The sequence below is a fragment of the Lepidochelys kempii genome, chromosome 2, assembly GCF_965140265.1.
Source record: "Lepidochelys kempii isolate rLepKem1 chromosome 2, rLepKem1.hap2, whole genome shotgun sequence".
NCBI classification, from domain to species: domain Eukaryota; kingdom Metazoa; phylum Chordata; order Testudines; family Cheloniidae; genus Lepidochelys; species Lepidochelys kempii.
Window position 1 is genome coordinate 244,377,746 of NC_133257.1, and position 12,914 is coordinate 244,390,659.

The following is a 12,914-nucleotide window of genomic DNA, read 5'->3' on the forward strand; positions in this document are numbered from 1 at the left end:
CACAGTTTTCCCTATGAGGACAATAACAGATATCTTTGTTCACTGTCTACAAACGTTGACTTCTAATGACTTCTCCTGTAGATAGCATGGTGAATTTATTCCTGGCACTTCCCTCCACTCTTAACACTTGCACCACACAGCACTTCTGGTGATCTACAATTGAGGTGGTTAGCCTACTTTGAAGTATGCAGGTGCTCACTGGATTTCCTTTTAACATCCTTTGCAGGCTTGAAGGGAGTAAGCAGAGCCTTGATTCCATGTCCTCCATGCACCTGCCAGCTCACCTGAGCCATTGAGGAAGGTGTTCTAATTTGCTGGTAGAACAGACCAGCAAGGGGCAGCACAGTGCCTTCCCTGCGATGCTATGGCGAAAAAGCACTATATGCTGTCCTACAGAGAGGACTTATGACAAAGCCACAATGTGATATTCTTGGATTTCACACTTCAGTCAACAGAATGTATTCTTCTGATGTTGCTTGGTGCAGGAGGTGAGCTATGGCGGTCATGAACTTAGATGCTCTGAGAATATTCAGACTCAGTCAGCATCAGATTTTGTCCTTTCTTCCCCACTCTATCTCTCAGTTGAGCAATGTGATGTGCAGCTGTTAATAGCAACACATCTGTAATACACTTAAGTTAATGCCTGTCTTTCACAACAGCTGGGTATAATATGATTAAAGTGACTCAAAAGTCTTGCCTTTTTTGCTCTCTCTGATGTCACTCTGTACAGTCATGACTTGTGCCATTTCTTTGGGTTTCTCTCCTTTATATTTGATCAAACTTCACCTGTAGTCCTGGCACTGGTTTGAATCTGTGATGTACAAATACAAACCCCTATGTTTACAAGGCTGCGGGAAAAGATTAAATAACATCTGTTCAACAGTGCTGGAGAAGGGTTGCCTGCAGGACCATTTTGGAATGAAATTTCCAAATCCTTCCCCAACATTTTTTGCCCCCTGTGCCCAAGGCAAAAGACTGGATAGTGGGTTTGCTACAAGGTAACTTGTAGTTATGCTGCCCCAGGAGCAGACCAGGAACCAGATTGTGATGGAGAGATATCCTGGTTTCCCTCTTGCTCCAGGAGGAAGCAATTGGTGCCAGCCAATGTGGTGCAGATAGGGTGACCACATGTCCCATTTTTAAAGGGCGAGTCCCATTTTTTTTGCTTTTTCTTATACAGGTGCCTATTACCCCCCCCCCCACACACACACACACACACCCCTGTCCCATTTTTTCACAGTTGCTATCTGTTCACCCTAGGTGCAGATTACTTCCCCAGCCACACCCACCAATGAACCCAATGTGTCATTCACTGTCCAGTCCAGACCCACCTGCGGGAGGAGAAGTAGCAGCAACCCCCAGAAATCTGCTCTCTCCACATTTGCTATGGGTAACCCATGCAGGGGAGTAAGGAGCTACTGGGCCTTTGGGGTAGAATTGGATTAAGTGTAGTGTTTTGATATTTGGTGGGCTATTGACCTCAATGGTAGTTCATTTTTTTTTTATTTTCTATTTTGTTTGTGTGTGTCGGGGGGCGGGGTGACTGTATGGTAAGGATAGGCCTTCGGATTCAGTGTGAGTTGTGCTCTCTTTGGATCTGTATGATTTGTAAGATATGTGCAAGTTGCCCAGAGTCTGTAATAGGTGCTTTCCTTATGTAGGTCCAAACTGAAATGCATAAAGGAGTAATTGTGTACAGGCGTGTGGGGAGGCTACAACAAAGACCTACCTTTTCAAAAGTGACCAGTGATTTTCAGTGCCTCAGTTTCTGGGTAGACAGCCTGAAATACCTGTAAGGTGCTTAATTTTTCTGAGAGTGAGTGCTCAGCACTTCTAAAAATAAAGCCATTTATAATGTCTCTAGCTGGGGACTCAGAAACTGAGGCACCCAAAATAACTGCTCACTTCTAAAAATGTAGCTTGTATCATATATTGAAAAGTTATAAAAAGGACTTCATATTAAAAAAAAATCCCATGAAAATGCAATTTTATAAAGATTCCTGAAAATGACAAAGCAGTACATTTAACTGTCCTTTGCAAAAGCAGATGCTACCTGTAATAAAATAGCAGGTCACTGACAATCCTTACTAGGGTTCAGCTACTGGGACCAGAAGCAAGCAAATTCGCAGAAATGTAGCAGACTGCTGGGGCACTTGTCATCTGCAGTAATGTGCCCTCCATCTAATACTAAACTCCCCTGTCTTTCCCAAACAATCAATCCGCTAAATTTTACCAGTAGTGACACTTACAATCAGCAAACATGTTCAGATTGTAAACCAGCATTTCATATGAACAGGGACAAGTTTGCTTTTTGTAGCGAGGCAACACCTTAAGGCTAGCAGGGAAGTGTAGCCATTAAAAGACTTTTATTTTCACTCCTACTGCTGGCATCCCTGCAGGATAAAACTCCTACCATTCATTGCTTCTCAATTATTAACTCTCTACCTCTGCACCATTTATTTTTGTAAATTAACAACACCATATTAGGTCCCCAATCCAAACTCCCACTGAAGTCAAAAGAAAAACTGGCATTGAGTTCAATGGGATCTGATCCTAAAAGAAAAGACAAAACAAAAAGCACTTAAAAACTCTATGACCGCTTCTATAACAGCTCCAATTGTAGTGTCAGGCTACATTTACACTAGGAGCTGGGGATGTGATTCCCCTGCTTGCTTACACATACTCGCACTAGTGCTCATCGCGTTAGTGTAAGTATAAATAACCGTGTAGCTGCAGTTGATGGGTGGCGGCAGTGGAGGCATGGCTTAGCTGTGCCAAGTATGTACCCATTGGTTTCGGGGGGGTGGGGGGAGAAGGGGGGAGGTTTAACTTGGCCGAGCTCAAACGTGTCTCCGCTGCCACCATTTGTGCTACTGCCACACTGTTGTTTATAGTCAAGCCAGCTTGCTGAGAGCTAGGGTAAGTACGTGTACACGACCAAGGGAATCACACCCCTAGCTCATAGTGTATGCGCAGCAGCTGTCAAATTCAGTATGGTAGTCTCTCTGCTTCGTTTAAAATTGTCACGGTGTGAGGATAGCACGGTTAGGCATTGGGGTGAAGCCAGAGAACTCCATATTACTGAAATTCAGATTGGACAGATAAGTTTCCCCTCACTCAAAAGACGTAGAACCTTAAGGACAGAGGGAATAATAATCCTTTGAACTCCAGCAGGGACCTGGAGAAACATCTCTTTCCCATATCTCTTAAGAAAAATGAGAACGTAGTGAGGGGTGGGGGCAGGATGACAAGTCTGAGGGCGTTGGTGTATTGTTTGCAAACTTTATGCTTACTTTGGTAAGAAAAATAATTAAGATAAAGGATCCTGGATTAAGGAGATTTTTAACTTCTACATTTGTATTGGACTCCTAACACAGAGCCCTGAAATCTCTCTTGTACTTGAGGTTAATTTAGATTTATGGCTTTAGAAGAACAGTTCAGTAGTCATCTCTAAATATCAATTTAGCAAGGAGAGCTTGAGATAAGACATGCAATTATCTTGAAGTCTATCTGCACGGCCTGTTTTAGGAAAGATGCCACTATCGCATCACTGTCCTGGGAAGTCAGATTGGTCTCTGTAATTAGTTCTTCCTAAAATGCATTTGTCATATATTATAGGTATCTTTATGGATACATTTAAGCAAGTGAACAGTTACTCCAAACAGATTAATACTGAAGATGGGCTCTGAGGTGGAACAAGGAGAGAAGAGGAGCTGAACACAGCAGAAGTGATGATCATTCTGGGAGGCATATTAATGGAGCAAGACCTTTTTAATCTGCCTCTCTCTATTTCTCAATAGGTCTAGGATATCCCTACATTAAACGATGTGACATATTTCAAAAATAAATAAAACCAATTGCCCAGATGTCTAAAAGCACAAACGGCCTGAATCAACTCCCTTTAAAGTCAATGGAAGTCTTTCTTTCACTTCAGCGAGCATTGAAACATGCCCTGCTTTATCAGAAAACATACCATGGCAAGTAAATATAAAATTCAAAGGAAGGGGTGGGTAGACAAGAATAATATGATAGATTCTCACTTATCAATCTAATGTCCAGAACAAATGAAGAAGAAATGTGTATTAAAAGAGGAGAAGCTGCATTTTTCATTATTCTCTTCTGCCACTGCTACGATTTAGAGCTTGATTCTGCAAGGTGCTGAGTCAAGCTGGATGGAAAACAGATTTTCTCTCTGTGATAAATGAAAGGGTGGGTAGCTCCCTTTTATGGACACCCAGCCAGCCAGTTAGCTATAAAATTCCTCTTAGTAGTTGTTCTCTACTTGCTTTACCTATAAAGGGTTAAAAGATTTCCCTGCATAGGTAAAAGGAAGGGAGTGGGCACCTGACCAAAAGAGCCAATGGGAAGGCTATAACTTTTTAAAATTGGGAAAAAAACCTTCCCCTTTGTCTGTCTGTCTGTTGTTCTCAGGGAGAAGCAGAGACAGGGCTGGAACTATGCTGTAAGACGCTTGGGGCCAGGTACGAAAAATCATCTGACTCATACCTAGAAACTACTCACTTAAAACCCCCAGATATGTAAGTCGATCAGAAAATGTCTAGGAACACGGGATTAGGTTTATTTCTTTTTATTTCTTTATGGCTTGTGGATTCCTCTATGCTAACCCCAAATGCTTTTGTTTTGCTTGTAACCTTTAAGCTGAACCTCAAAAAGGTTATTCTTGATGCTTAATTCTTGTAAGTGGGGGTTTTAAATCTAGCAATAGCCTGAGTTTTCAAATGTATTTTCTTTCTTTTTGTTTTTAATAAAAATTACCTTTTTAAAAAACAGGATTAGATTTTGTGTCCTAAGAGGTTTGTGTTCATGTTGTTTAATTAGCTGGTGGCAACACTTGATTTCCTTTGTTTTCTTTATGAGCTCTTCCCCAAAGCGGGGGTGAAAGGACTTGAGGGTACCCCACAGGAAGAAATTCCCAAGTGCGACTTCCTGGGTTCTCAAAGGGGTTTTTGCACTTGGGTAGTGGCAGCATCTACCCATCCAAGGTCAGAGAAAAGCTGTAACCTTCGGAGTTTAATAAAAGCCTGGAGTGGCCAGTATTAATTATTAGAATCCTTGCAGGCCCCCACCTTCTGCACTCAAAGTGCCAGAGTTGGGAATCAGCCTTGACACCATTCCATGAATAAATTCAAGATTTTGAAAACAAAAAATTCTTCATGATTTTTTTAATATATAAAATAGGGTACATTTCTAAATGAAAAGTTGTTTCAAAAGCAGAAAAAAAACAATGTTTTATTTAGAAAAGGTTGAAACAATACATTTTGACACTTGCAAAACTTTTTCCAGTTTTTCTTCTAAATGAAATTTTGTCAAAAATCTATATGATCTCACAACAATTTCAGTTTTGTTGAAATGAAATTATCTGACAGAAAACTGTTTTGACAAAAAATTTCCAACCACCTCAAGGGCCAAGCACTCTCTCCTCAATTCAGCAGAGAACATAAGCATGTGTTTATCTTTAGCACGCATGACGTCCGATTAAAATAATTTCCTTGTCTAAATTGACAAAAAATTATGCGATCACTCACATACTTCAAGTTGAGCATGTGTTTAAGTGCTACACTGAGTCAGGGCTAGAATGCTCAGCAGCACTGTACAGGATCAAGGCTTTAATGACCTGCTATAAACAGGGTGTACCCTCAGATACAGGAATAACACTCTACCCCGATACAGTATGTCAAAAATTGGATAGAGCTGTTTCTTTGCACGTTTACACATTTTTAAAATTCCTGTTTGATGTTTCTTTCCTTGAATGTGTGTAAAGAGCTCACTTGAGTTTTGTGTTTCTTCTGACCATTTTGTGAGCACATTAAGGAATGCTATAATTAAATTCCTCCTTCACTTCCTTGAGTACATATATGTTAAAATGTGTTGCCCAAATTCTATTTATTTTATTAGCACAGAGCATGTTAGTCAAAATACTATAAGCCTTACTAAAAACTCACCCTTTTTGAGAAACACTCAGATGCTAATGGCCAGTCGATAGATGTTCTGCTTTGTTTGCTCAGTTCATTTCCTTTCTGTCTTTCGACTATAAGTTCTTCAGGGACTGCTTTATTACAGTACAGTGGAACATACATTTATGGTGTTTTACACTTTCTATTTTAATGCATGCATTTTTTACATTTTAAAATACAGTGACAGATCAGACATGTCTCTTTTTGTCCTAGGAAAATTTTTTGCTTCAATGATTGCAAGGGTCATATCGTGGTTCTTTTTTTTGTTGCATTGGCCGCAGTCTGCATGACATTGCATATGGGAAAATCTACCAATGAGAGACTTTAAAAACATTTGAATTTAAGAATTTTCTTAACTAGAAACTAGAGAGTAACTAGAACAGTTCTACAGCTTACATTTTAAACCAAACATTCTGCACTTTTAAAAAGCAGCCTGTGGAACTTAGACATCAAGCACAAATCTCTGCTTTCCATCCATCCATTGCAAACGTCAATCACTGCTCAGTGTGTGTTACATTTTCTACTATGTGCCAAATGCACAAAGAACATGCCTGTTACAGCTCACAGCCACAGAAAGCTAGGCTTTCAATATCAAGATGTAGTGAATCATGTTTTCATTTGTGGAAGTTCCCCAGTTTAATTCCTAGGCTGTTGGCCAAAATCATGACTATCACACAAACACACATGTAAAGAGCAAGCTAGACAGAAGAACTCAGAAATGAGGCTGTAATGTGGGGAAATAGATAAGGCTACTAGGTGACTTGCTTAATGAATCCGTAGTCCAAGTGCTATATAAATATTGCAAATAGTTTCTCCTTAAAATATAACAGTCTTGCTCAGCGCTATCCTGTAAGGGCCAGAAACTTTGCTGACGTCAATAGAGCTGTGCTGATTTTCACTAGCTCTATATAAAGAAAAGGAGTACTAGTGGCACCTTAGAGACTAACCAATTTATTTGAGCATAAGCTTTCGTGAGCTACAGCTCACTTCATCGGATGCATTCAGTGGAAAATACAGTGAGGAGATTTATATACACACAGAACATGAAAAAATGGGTGTTATCATACACACTGTAAGGAGAGTGATCACTTAAGATGAGCTATTACCAGCAGGAGAGCAGGAGGGAGAAAACCTTTTGTAGTGATAATCAAGGTGGGCCATTTCCAGCAGTTAACAGGAAGGTCTGAGGAGCAATGGGGGGTGGGGGAAATAAACATGGGGAAATAGTTTTACTTTGTGTAATGACACATCCACTCCCAGTCTCTATTCAAGCCTAAGTTAATTGTATCCAGTTTGCAAATTAATTCCAATTCAGCAGTCTCTCGTTGGAGTCTGTTTTTGAAGTCTTTTTGTTCTAATATTGCGACCTTTAGGTCTGAAATCGAGTGACCAGAGAGATTGAAGTCATTACACAAAATAAAACTATTTCCCCATGTTTATTTCCCCCACCCCCCACTGCTCCTCGGACGTTCCTGACTCCATCTGTGGACGCATCTGGCCTCTGACTCCAGCTGTGAGCCTGGGTTCCCATTCCTGACTACCAATTCCTGCTCTGAGCACTAGGCCTGACTCCTGCTCTAATCCCGGCACCCAATCTCTGACACAGCGTAACTGAGATCAGCATTGGCTTTTGTATATTTATCATAAAGACCAATTCAAATGGCAGACTTACACAAAGGTAATTTAAACATAAAAGACATTAATTCTAGCTCATGATTTCAATATTTAAGAAATGTACTGGGAAAGGTCATCACCATTAAAAATGAAAATATCAGCAAGGGTTTGTCCTTCTTTTCAATCTCAAGATTCATGTGGTAGACTCTTAATTGGAGACCTAGGATTTCATTTCACAGCTAGGGAAGGCAGACTATTAGAACTATTAGAAATGAACAGGTAGAGAGTAACAATACTTTGTGTGTATCAGAAAGAACAGTGAGGAAAAATACTCTTCCATCTTTGCAGCCTTCTCTAATGAATTACTAACCCATGATCAAAATGTTCAGGTCACAGAACCAATGTCAAGTCTGACCTGCCATCAAGATGTCAGAAAATGAAAATTGTTATACCATAAAAGGCAAATATTGCACTACTAGATAGCTGTATTTCAGCCCAGGATGATGAAGTTGTGGAGGAAAAATTTGCCCTCTGCTAACATAGGTTCACACTATTGTCACAGACAAATGTGATCTGATACTATTTATGTGTGGACAAGGAAAGCTGGCTTTTCAGGGAGTTACTGACATTCGTCTCTTCTCTTGCCACTGGTCTTTTGTGTAGTAAAGTAAGTTCTGAATAGGAAGTGTTTTTATTCCTTTAAGCCTCTTTTGCTTCCGCTCAATGTGAAATATAAATGATTTTTTAGTTACACTTGGTACTGAAGTGACATTTATCCACTGTGAGACTAGACCATGTCAGGAGAAAATTTATCTGCCAGAACTGTGAGAGATGTAAGATGCCCAGATCAAACTGTTCATCCTAGCATCAGATGCCTCACAAAAAAGCAGGGTGCATCCCTAACCAGGCAGGCATAGATCAGGGATCTACAGGTTATTAGTACTCCAATCCTGTATATCTCCAGCTACATTCAGTAGCAGAAACTCCTCTGCAAAATCCAGGACTCCCCAGGCCAACGTGATACTCAGAACTCCCACAGATGTAACTGATGCACCCTTCTCCACTTTTACATCCAGCGCCTGCGGCTAGGAAAATTCATATGGATTTTGATCTGAGGCGTGGGCTGCTCAGTAGAATAATATGTTAGACTGCTGAGCTATTATTCTACTGAACTTTAAACCCATCCTTACTCTCTGATGAAGTACAAAAGAAAACGCAAGGCATATCAGTGTGGTAGCTGGACTGTGGGTGGATGTGTGTAGATTGATAGCGCATAGTTGAAATCTGAATCCATCAATCAAATAAAATGAAAGCCATAGTCAGCAGCTTGTGTCATTGTCTCTTCACAGAGATTATCAAACCGTTTGCTCCAGGTGGAAAGAAGGCAAGTGTGCTTAAACAATCTTGCGTTATTGATCCAGTGCAACTCTGGAAAACAGCAGAGAAATTGCACTGTGGTAGCAATTTGATAGATGACATTAATAGCTAGACTAGCATGATCATCATCCACACTGATTTAATAAGAGTATAGAATAAAACAGGAGCAAACTGACGAAGCATATGGAAAATATGATAAATAACAATCCAGCTATGTTAGGTACTTCCGTGGCCTCTGTCATGTTAGTATCTCAGCAACGGACCATCTTCAATGCACTTGCCCACACAATACCCCTGTGAGACTGAAAAGTGCTATTATGCCCATTTTACAGATGGGGAACTGGGGCACTAAATAGAGAGACTAAATAGCTAAGTGATCCCTTCTGGCCATAAACTCTATGATTCTATGACTTATTTTGTGGAGGGAGGGAGGATTTTGTAGTAAGTCAATCCTTTATGGAGCAGAAGTCCTGGGAGCATGTGACCTTATGATTGTATTGTCACTACACTAATTATGCATCAAATTATTTATAAATCTGTTGTGGATTTGTGGTAACTATTATCTTTTTCTTCTGAGGTTCTAGGGAAAAAGACCAATCGCTTTGACGTACACCTGTTCTTCGTGTGTTGAAACTTTAGCTGAAATTAGTTATCCAGGGTCATTAGTTGAGCTGTGTGAATAGTCAGTTTTCCAGTTTGGTGCCTGAACTGAAAAAAAATCATTTATGGATTACCCAAAATGAAAACAAAAAGATTTTTTTCAGGAAATCAAAGAAGTTAAAAAAAACATTTTTGATCAAACTATCTCTTTTGTTTAACCCCAAAGGAAATATTTTGCTTTGTTTTAAGTGATTTTTAAATAAAATTGGTGGAAATTCCAAAGCAAAACATTCTTCCGAAATGAAAAATCCAAATATTTTGTTTGTCTAAACGGACTGCATCAACTTTCCTGATTTGTTTCAACATTTCTGATTTGTTTCCACTGAAACTATTTGCCAGAATCAGCCCAAATTTGCAAATTGTTTCAGTCAACATGAATCTGTATTTTTTGGTGAAAAAAAGTACTGATATGAAAAACTTGGCAGTGCTCTAGCCATGACTAAGATTTTATTTCATTTTAGTTAAAATGCCAAATGTTTTCAGTTTGCCACAGTTTAGTAGTTTAAGGGGAAACCATGCCTAAAACTGAAGTATATCAATTTCCTCAGATTAAATCATGTTCTCAACTGTTAAACAGAACTCCCCCTTAATTTCAGTGCCAGTATCAATGCAACGATATGGTCCATTGGAAGGGAGTGCCAGTAAACCATATTAGTCCCTTACCATTTGAAGGAAAAAAGAGAAATATATGTTTCACATAATTCACAATTAGCCTGTGATATTCACTGTCACAAGATATCACTGAGGCCAAGTGCTTTGTAAGCTCAAGAGAGGAAGGATGGATCAGTAGTTAGGATCTAGACTAGGACTGGGGTTTAAATCCCTGTTCCACCATACATTTCCTGCATAACCTTGGGCAGATCACTTTGACTCTCTGTGCCTCAATTCCCCATCTGTAAAATGGAGATAATAGCACTTCCCGACCTCAAAAGGCCTTGTGAAGATAAATAAGTTAAAGACTGAGGTGTTCAGATACAGTAGAACCTCAGAGTTATGGACACCTCAGGAATGCAGGTTGTTTGTAACTCTGAACAAAACGTTATGATTGTTTTTTCAAAAGTTTACAACTGAACATTGACTTAATACAGCTTTGAAACTTTACCATGCAGAAGAAAATTGCTGTTTTCACTTTATTTTATTTTTTTTAGTAGTTTACGTTTAACACAATACTGTGCCGTATTTTTCTTTTTTTCTTTTTTTTTTTTTGTCTCTGGTGCTTCCTGATTGTGTATTTCTGGTTCCAGATGAGGTGTATGGTTGGCTGGTCAGTTCAGAACTCTCATGTTCTACTGGGGGCCATACAAGTACCTAAAATAGATTTTAAAAGAAATTAGGCATTCCCCTGAGTGATAGCCGGAGTGATAATATTAATAAAATAATGAAGGGATATAAATTTTCAGGGCTTTAGGCACCTCTAACTTTTGGGATTTAAGAGCGAATTTTCCGTAGGCACAGGGCATCCCACAACTGCTTATTTCAGGGTTTCTTGAACCTCGTCTGAAACATCTGGCACAGATCAATGTTGTAATAGGATGCTAGACAAACAACTGAATCAGAACCATCTCTACCTGTCCCCCTGGGGCCCGATAACGTGTATCACTAGAATTCTCTTACATAATTTGTGCTGCTAACTGTGACAAAGAACCAAGTATTATAAAAATAGAATTACCTTGAATTTCTGAATGCAAGGTTACATAAGTTGCTAAATGTGAAATAATTATTCCACAACTGGATCATCCGTGGGCACATGTGCTTCATATAGCTGAATGACAGGATATAAATGTACTCTCTTAAGAAAAGTCTTTAATGAGCTCTTAAAATTTTAATATCTGAACTTAAAATGTTCACTGTATATCAGCTAAAGACAAAAGTGTTAAGACTAGGTATGAGTATATTGAACACTCTTCAAAGGAAATATAATATGAGAACAACTGAAAATAGCAGGAAGATCCCATGATAAACTGTAATATATAATTACCAAGTTAAAAATAAAAGAAGAAATTATTTTTATTCTAATACCAATAAAACCATGAGAACCCACAAAGAAAGATGAGTTGGCAATTCTAACCTCAGAAGGAGACTGCCTGGAGGAGATATATTGTATAAGACAGAGGAAAGGAAAAGAATGTTACAACAGTCTGCAAATATGTTTAAAAAATCACTGAGCGGGAACACAAGAGATATGGTGATTCAACAGAATTAAACTCACTACTTCACCTATTTAGAGTGGCTATTCTTTAATCACAATCTGCAGTGCAGCTAGTGTGGACTGGGGCAAAAGGGACATGGTTTAGCATCTAATGAATAATTTGATACACAGCACTTGTTTTATATACTAATTATATACAAGATGCTGAAAATTGTTACTTGAAATTAATGAGATTAAAAGGACCCATCTTTTTCTGTAATGCATGAACTAGGGAGCTGATCAGATCTCCTTTTATTGTTCCTGGGGGTGGGAAAGAGACTTTTTATTACAAAATTCCCAAGGATAAATTTTCAACATGGTAATACCGGAAAGGACAGTTGTGTGTCTAGAGTTATAGGTCTAGTCCTGCAAAACTGTAGAGAACACAGGCTAGGGGGTGATGTGAAAAGATAGCATGAATCTTACTTTTGCATTCCTGATTTGCACTGGCTAGCCTCCATGCACTGTTACAGTCTATTCAAGCCAAAGTCTGCTCTGTGTCACATGGGTGTAAGTGTGTAATCCACCTCCACTGCAGTCAGAAAAATCCCCAATTGATTTCACTTGCAACAAGTCTGAGCTATAGCTAGTTGGAAAAGGGATGTGCAAAACTGCCTAAAACTGAGACAATTTCAGCCAAAAGAGTAAACTATTTAAAATGAAAACATTTTTGGTCCTAGTTTTCCCTTTCCCCCTCCCCCATACCCCCACAACATATTTTGGTTTTCCAATTAATACATTTTTGAGGAAAACAGGTCTGTTTCGTTGAAACCACAATTTTCCATAAAAAATTAGGTGGATATTTTTTAAATCTAACTACCTAGTAATTCTACCATTGGAATGAAGTTACTGGGAATGTAAAGAGGTGTCACTGAGAAGAGAATTGAATCACATGGACTTCAGTGAGTTCAATTGCCTCAAAATGAGATTTGAAGTTCAAAATTTAAATGGAGATGTTCAGAAAGAGACTCTGTTTCAGTGCGAAGAAATATCTTCTGTTACTTTCAAGTTTTTGTTCTTCTGACTAAGGTTCTTCAATAAAAATAATTTTATTTACATTGTTTTCACTCTCGCAAAAACAGTTTTATGTATCAGAGAAA